This window comes from Pseudonaja textilis, chromosome 15, assembly GCF_049901715.1.
Source record: "Pseudonaja textilis isolate UNSWEBS1 chromosome 15, rPseTex1.2, whole genome shotgun sequence".
Classification (NCBI taxonomy): domain Eukaryota; kingdom Metazoa; phylum Chordata; class Lepidosauria; order Squamata; family Elapidae; genus Pseudonaja; species Pseudonaja textilis.
In genome coordinates this window covers 12,364,185-12,370,184 of record NC_142004.1, presented here as the reverse complement: position 1 = coordinate 12,370,184, position 6,000 = coordinate 12,364,185, and the positions used below count along the sequence as shown (strand labels likewise).

General features: G+C 54.3%; 1 protein-coding gene across 2 annotated transcripts in view; it reads left to right on the top strand.

Annotated features, from left to right (window-relative positions):
• Nucleotides 1-216: 216 nt before the first annotated feature.
• CABP1 (calcium binding protein 1) overlaps nucleotides 217-6,000 on the top strand; it is a 48,445-nt gene continuing 42,661 nt past the window's right edge. For both annotated transcript variants that reach the window (XM_087913578.1, XM_087913577.1), the window contains exon 1: nucleotides 217-825. The gene's annotated coding sequence lies outside the window, so the exon portion shown is untranslated. The remainder of the gene's footprint in view (nucleotides 826-6,000) is intronic.

Here is a 6,000-nt window from a genome sequence, read left to right as displayed (position 1 = left end):
GGTGGCTATCCCGAAGTCCGGAGGCGCCGCGCTTCAGCACCGCGGCCGAGGACAGCAGCGCCAGCGGGCCAGGCGGCAGCTGCGCGGCGAGGCAGTCCAACGTAGCGGCTCGGAGCCGCTTCCGCCTGCCCCGTTGGCGCTGTCCTCGGCCGCGGTGCTGAAGCGCGGCGCCTCCGGAGCGGTTTCCCGCGCGGGGCGGGGGGCGGGGGCCGAGGAGGGAGATCGCTCCGGCGGCGGCCACAGCGCCCCGCCCTCCGCCTTCCCGCCTTAAGAGCCTGTCCGCTCCGCGGCCGTGCCGACCATGAGCTCCGCACCGCACCAGAGCGACTCCAAGGCGCCCGCGCGGCGCGCGGCGCGCGGCGGGAGCGGCAGGCGGGCACCCGGCCAGCCGCCGCCCCGGCGCGGAGCCAGAGGCGGAACGGGCGCCCGGCGGCCGCGGCTGAAGCAGAAAGCAGCCCCTGCCCACCACCGCTCGTCGCCGAGCCCAGCGCCAGGAGGCCCCTCTGCCAGCCCGACGCCCCGGCTAACGGGAGCCTCCGGCGGCGCCAGCAACAGCCGCAGGAGGCAGCGCCGCGGCGGGGGCGTCCACGCCCCCAGGAACCCGCGCAGGCGGCCCCCCGACCCGCGCGGAACCCCAGCCCGGAGTGTGGGGAGCGAGAGTGGTCCGCGCGGCGCTCAGACTGGGGAACCTCCGCGGACAATCCACAGGCCACCCCTGAAGCGCTGCTGCCGGCCAACGACAAGAGCCCGGCGGCCAAGCCCGGCGTTGACGGCGACCCGCTGGTCCATCAGCTGAGCCCTGTCCTGAGCGCCGTCTTCGGCCAGGTAGGCGCTCGCCCCTCGCCTCTCTCCCTGGGGGTCGAAAACTCTGTTCTGGAAATGCGCTGCTTCAGGGCTGGCAGGGCATAAAACTTCTCTGAGTTGTCAGGGGCGGCCTTTAGCCAGCTTGGGGGAGTGTTGGTGTTTGGGGGGGGCGGGGGACCGAAATTCTGGCCGTTGGAACTGCAGAAAACACAGGGGATGGGAAGGGGAAAGCAACCAGTCCCCAAGGTCCATGTCCAGCCAAAAGGTGGCGGGAAAGGTGGCCAACTGACAGGGACAAGAACATCTAGATAAGATGTTAGGTGTTCCCGTTGACTGAGTGTGGGCACCGCCTTGGAACTCCATGCCTCCTTCTTTGCCTTCTGTTTAGAGACTTGTGCACCTGGTGCAACAAAGGTTTACCTACCACAGGTGAGCGTTTGTCTGGAATTGGCCAGCATAGGCTTTGTGTACCTGCAGGGCTGGTCTTGGTGTTACCTTTTTGTGTCTTCAGAGGACCGTGTGGTCTGCTACCTCTGAAAATGGAGACTCCACACACACACACATACACACACACACACACACGGCGTATTTACACAAGTACTCAGATCAATGACTCAGTTACAAACCTAACAGTACCATTTGCACAGCATGATAAACGTGGTTATGCTTAAGTTTGGCTAATGTTATGAAGGTTTGTCCTGCGAACCCAGTCTGTTTGTTGTGCTAGAGTAGACTTCCAGAATGTGGGTTAATTCAGTCACCCTCTTAATCACATCGTATAAATGCAGCCAACAGTAGTAGGGGTGCCCTCTTGCCAGCCCTGCTGGGATGTTGCTTGCCCAGTGCACCTCCATTCCCACAAGGCCTTCTCCATCCCAACCAGTGTGTCAATCTGCCACCCGTTGCTCTGCTTCGCAGTGGCAGAAGTGGGGAATGTCTTTCAACATCGCTTTCCTTTTTCATTCTCCTGTGTCCCCTGAAGGTTCGGCATCCACTTGGCAGTGGGCGAGGGAGATGTCTACCATCCTAGTTTTTTTCTTTAAATTGTGCCCTGGGTCTGATTCTGTGCATGCGATTAATTGCAAAAAATTGGATGAGGGAGGAATCAGGAGGAGATTGACGGTGTGCGAGCTTCATCAAACATCCTTCTGACCCAATTCTGAGGCCTTCTGAAAGGCAGGAGGAAGAGAGCTGGAAGACGCCTGAGCAAGAGGGAAGGCAGAGACGGGGGTGCCCTCCCAGCCTGGAGAGGAGACTGAGGAAGGGGGCCTGGCTAAAATTTCCCACATAGAGAGCAAGCATAGAAGTGACCCCCTTGAAAGGCTCATGCTCAGCTATGGTGCTTTGCAGTTGGCGGGCAGGTGCTAAAACTGGGCTAGAGACCAAAGAAGTAGGGAAAAAATAGTCCTAAGAAGAAAACTGCGACCATTTCCTCCCCCCGTGACTTTACATTTGCCCCAACCGTTGCTGTCCTCTGGCTGGAGTGAACCTCAAAAATCCCACCAGTCCTAGTGGGGAAAATGCTCTTGAGGGAAGGCTAGATTTTGCTCCATATCTTTTCCAGAGAGCTGGCAAAGGTGAGATGCCAGGCTACACCTCGGGAATCATAGCCTCGGCATTCTATATCTGCTTTTTATGATCATAACTCCTGCATAAAGGGGGCATTTTAAAAGCAGAAACAAAATATAATAGGCCATTTAAAGTCAGAAGTTCTTTAGATTGGCTCTACAAACTCAACCACAACATCCAGCACTTTGCAGTTGGCATATCATGGCTCTTTTTTGGCTAAAAGGGTAGAAGCACAATAGGGCAAGTTTCCAGGCACCCGGGGAAGTGCTTATAAAATGAAGGGGAATGGGCTAAAAACAGGGAGGCAAGTGGGTGGGAGAGAAATGTCCTCCTGCAGTCTAGAACTTGGTTTCATTCCCTACACTGGTGTATTCAAACTTCTGACTGGACTCAAGAAGGTTCTTCCCAAAGGAAGGCTGTGCAACAGTCCAGCATTTCTCAATCACATCATCTTTGAGATATGTGGACTTCAACTCTCAGGATACCCCAGCCGGCCTGTCAAAGCCTGCATGTCTTCAAGTTGCTGGAGTTGAGAAACCTGCCCTAGTAAATGCCAACCCATCATTCGGAAGTTTCTCTTTTCTATTCCAGTCTTTTTTAGGATAACGCAATGGTAACCACTGACGTCCGAGCGAAAGAGCAGAGAACGAGGGTGGGACTCTCCTCTTTCTTATTCACTGAAATTGTTTCTTGTTTGCACACTGCAGGAATGGGGCACAAGTCACAATCCTGTGGCAATTAGTTGTGTGCTTGGTTGTGTTGTATGGTTGTCCCCAGGCATGCTTCGTCATGATTTGTGATGAAAAGGAAATTAGATTATTAAAAAGAAATTAAAGTTAAGTTAAAATTAAAAGGAAAGAGTAGCAGGTGATTTAGAAGGCAGTTCTCCCTCCCACCCACCCCCAGGGTGTGTGTGTGTGCTCCTGAAGTGGAAGCAAAAGTCTCTGGAGACCAAGAGGTGATCCAGGCGAGGTTGTTCTGGCTGCTCCCAGAATCCTCAAATGATTTGCCAAAGCCAGAGAGAGTCCCTAACGCTGCTTTCAACTTCCTTGTAGGAGAAATATGGGCTCTGCTCAAATTCACCTCTTTGTATTCCTTTCTTAATAAAAAGATGCCTTAAGAACTTTACTCCAGGAGTTGGAAAACAACATTTTCCAAGGGCAGATTTATGTTTTACTGACAAAGAAATAAAGGGAGACGAGTGAAGATTTATTTCAGGCTATTTATCGGCTGGCCATAGCCTTTCTGGGGTTTGAAAGGTGAACACAGAAGCCGTCTGCTCCGTCCCATACTTGGGTAGGCCAGGCTGCCCTGAGAGACGGGTCCCACCAGAAAAAACATTTTCCCAAGGGTGGCTTCTCTTCATGCCTATAGCCCTTCCAGTGGATTGGACTACAAATGCCATCATTCCTGGGCTTGCCCAGGGATAACGTGGCTATAGGCTACCATATCTGGGGGGAAGGGGACCCAACTGAAAAAGGCAGCCATGGTGACCAGGAAGATTTCAAACGAATAGTTTGGCGTTGCTAATAAAAAAAAATTGCACCTAAAAATCCATGGTTGGGAAAGGTTTTTATAGAATCAATCAAAATGACAGAAGGAGCCCGTGAACTAGAAATCCCCCAGGATTTTCCATCAGGCAAGAAATCTGAAAACACGTTTGAAAATTAGGGCAGGCGCTGAAGCCAAGAGAGCGCTGCGTCTGAACGTTGGTTCTAAGATGCGGTTAAGATGCGGTTGAATGCAGCGCGTTGCTGGTATCTGGTTATACTGAATCTTCAGGGGGAAAGAAATGGGGGGTGTCCAGCTGGGAAAGTGCCAAGACTAGAGTCCCCCGTTTCCCTTTTGCATTGGGGTGAGGCACATGGACAGCTCCCAGGTGTGGATTGCAAGAAAGTGCCGGAGGCTGGATTGCAGGGAGCCGAAGCGAGCCAGAGAGCTTCTGCGTGGGAGAGAGATGCTGTGGATTCTGCAAGCCATTCCTGGGCGGTGTTGCAAAGGAGCCCTTTGTCAATCAGGCTGCGGGGTTTCGGGGGAGGAGGGGGGACAAAGTTGCAGCTTCTTTACAGGTTGTATGGTTTCAAGGTGAGGAGGTGGCTGTTTGCCTGAGCCTCCCGTTTTTGTGACACAGGAAGGGAGAAGGTGAGGGGCTCCAGGGAACGACCAGTTGTTCTTTACTAACAGGCAACTTTCTCCCATCTGATGGACCGCCCCCCCTTCGCTGCAGAAATCTGGGGAACTCGGCATCTGGGGAAGGGGCCGCGTAAGGAAAGGCAGCCTGTCCGGAAAAGGCATGGACAGGTTTGGCGTTTGGGCTCTTGCTGCTTTTGGCACAGCGTGCTCGGTTTTCAGTGTCACTGACTCTGCGCTCAAGCTGAGGTGTCGCATTAGACTAATGACTGCTTAGCCTGCGTGGCTGGTGGAGTAATTGCTAAATCTTAGCCAGGCGGAGTCCTCTGTGGGAACGGGGCCCAGAGCCAAGTTGCAGCCGGCTGGCTGAGTTGCCCAGTGGGAGCCAAGGAAAAGTTGAAGGGGCTGAGAGAAGTGGAAACCCCCCCCCACAACACCCCTTAAACTCAGCCTGCTGGTCCTCCTCTTCTGTCACCACCAGCCAGCAGTGTCCCCGGGGCCATTGTGAGCCTGAGGCCAGGCATAGCTGCTCCCAAGGTGGAATGGTGCGTTCTGCCTACAACGAGAGCATTACTTGGAGCAGAACAGTCCCTCTGCCTGAAAGGCAGCCGCTCAGGAGCGTGAGGCAGAGCCCCTCTCTAAACCCTCGTGGACTCCTGGCAAAAAAAAACCCCCCAGCGTCTGGTGCAAGCTGCACTTCCGACGATGCTGAGGGAGCTGCCCAAATTTGAAGGGCTCAGCTTTTCATGCCAAAGGACTGTTCCGATCAAAGGGCCCTGGAGACTGGCCTCAGTCCTTACAGCTGCTTCAGAGAGGCTGTGAAAATGCCGTGTTCATCCCTGGCTGCCTGCACAGGCAATATAGACAGGATTGCCTTTGATTAGCATATCAGACCAGCCTAACAGCAGTACTGCGATGGCCCAGGAAGACTCCAAGGGAAGTGTGTGTGTGTGTGTGTGTGTGTGTGTCTTACTAGATGCAATTTGCTGGAGGCGGTTAGGAGGTAGATTGCAGTTGTCTCTGGCTGTGGCTAATTTATTAGAAGAGCAACATTCCTGAATGCGTCACTTTGTAAATCACAGCAAGAAAGTTCCTCTTCCAAGCAGATTACAGTCTAGACAATGACAAACGGGAGGCCACAGTCAACCGAGGCAAGGGAAGCTTTGGAGTGCGGCTGTTGTACATTCCCTGGAACCTGCCTCAGGGCATCACTCCAGCAAAGCCCTGGGGGTGGCCTCCGGATGCCTGGAACTTTGAACTGGGTGCAAAGGGCTGCTTCTTCAGAGTCCCGTCTTCTTGTTTTCCAAAAGTCCCGTGTTGAAAGAGCCGAGACTGAAGAGTCATAGGACTGAAGAACACAAAGAGGGTCTGGGGTGCGGAAACCCAGATCCCTGCCCCCCCCTTTCCAGTCCCCAGTGCACCCCCACCCCAGCAACAGGTGCCCATCCAACCTCTGTTAAACACCCCCAGCAAAGCAGAGTCAGCTGACCCGCTCCA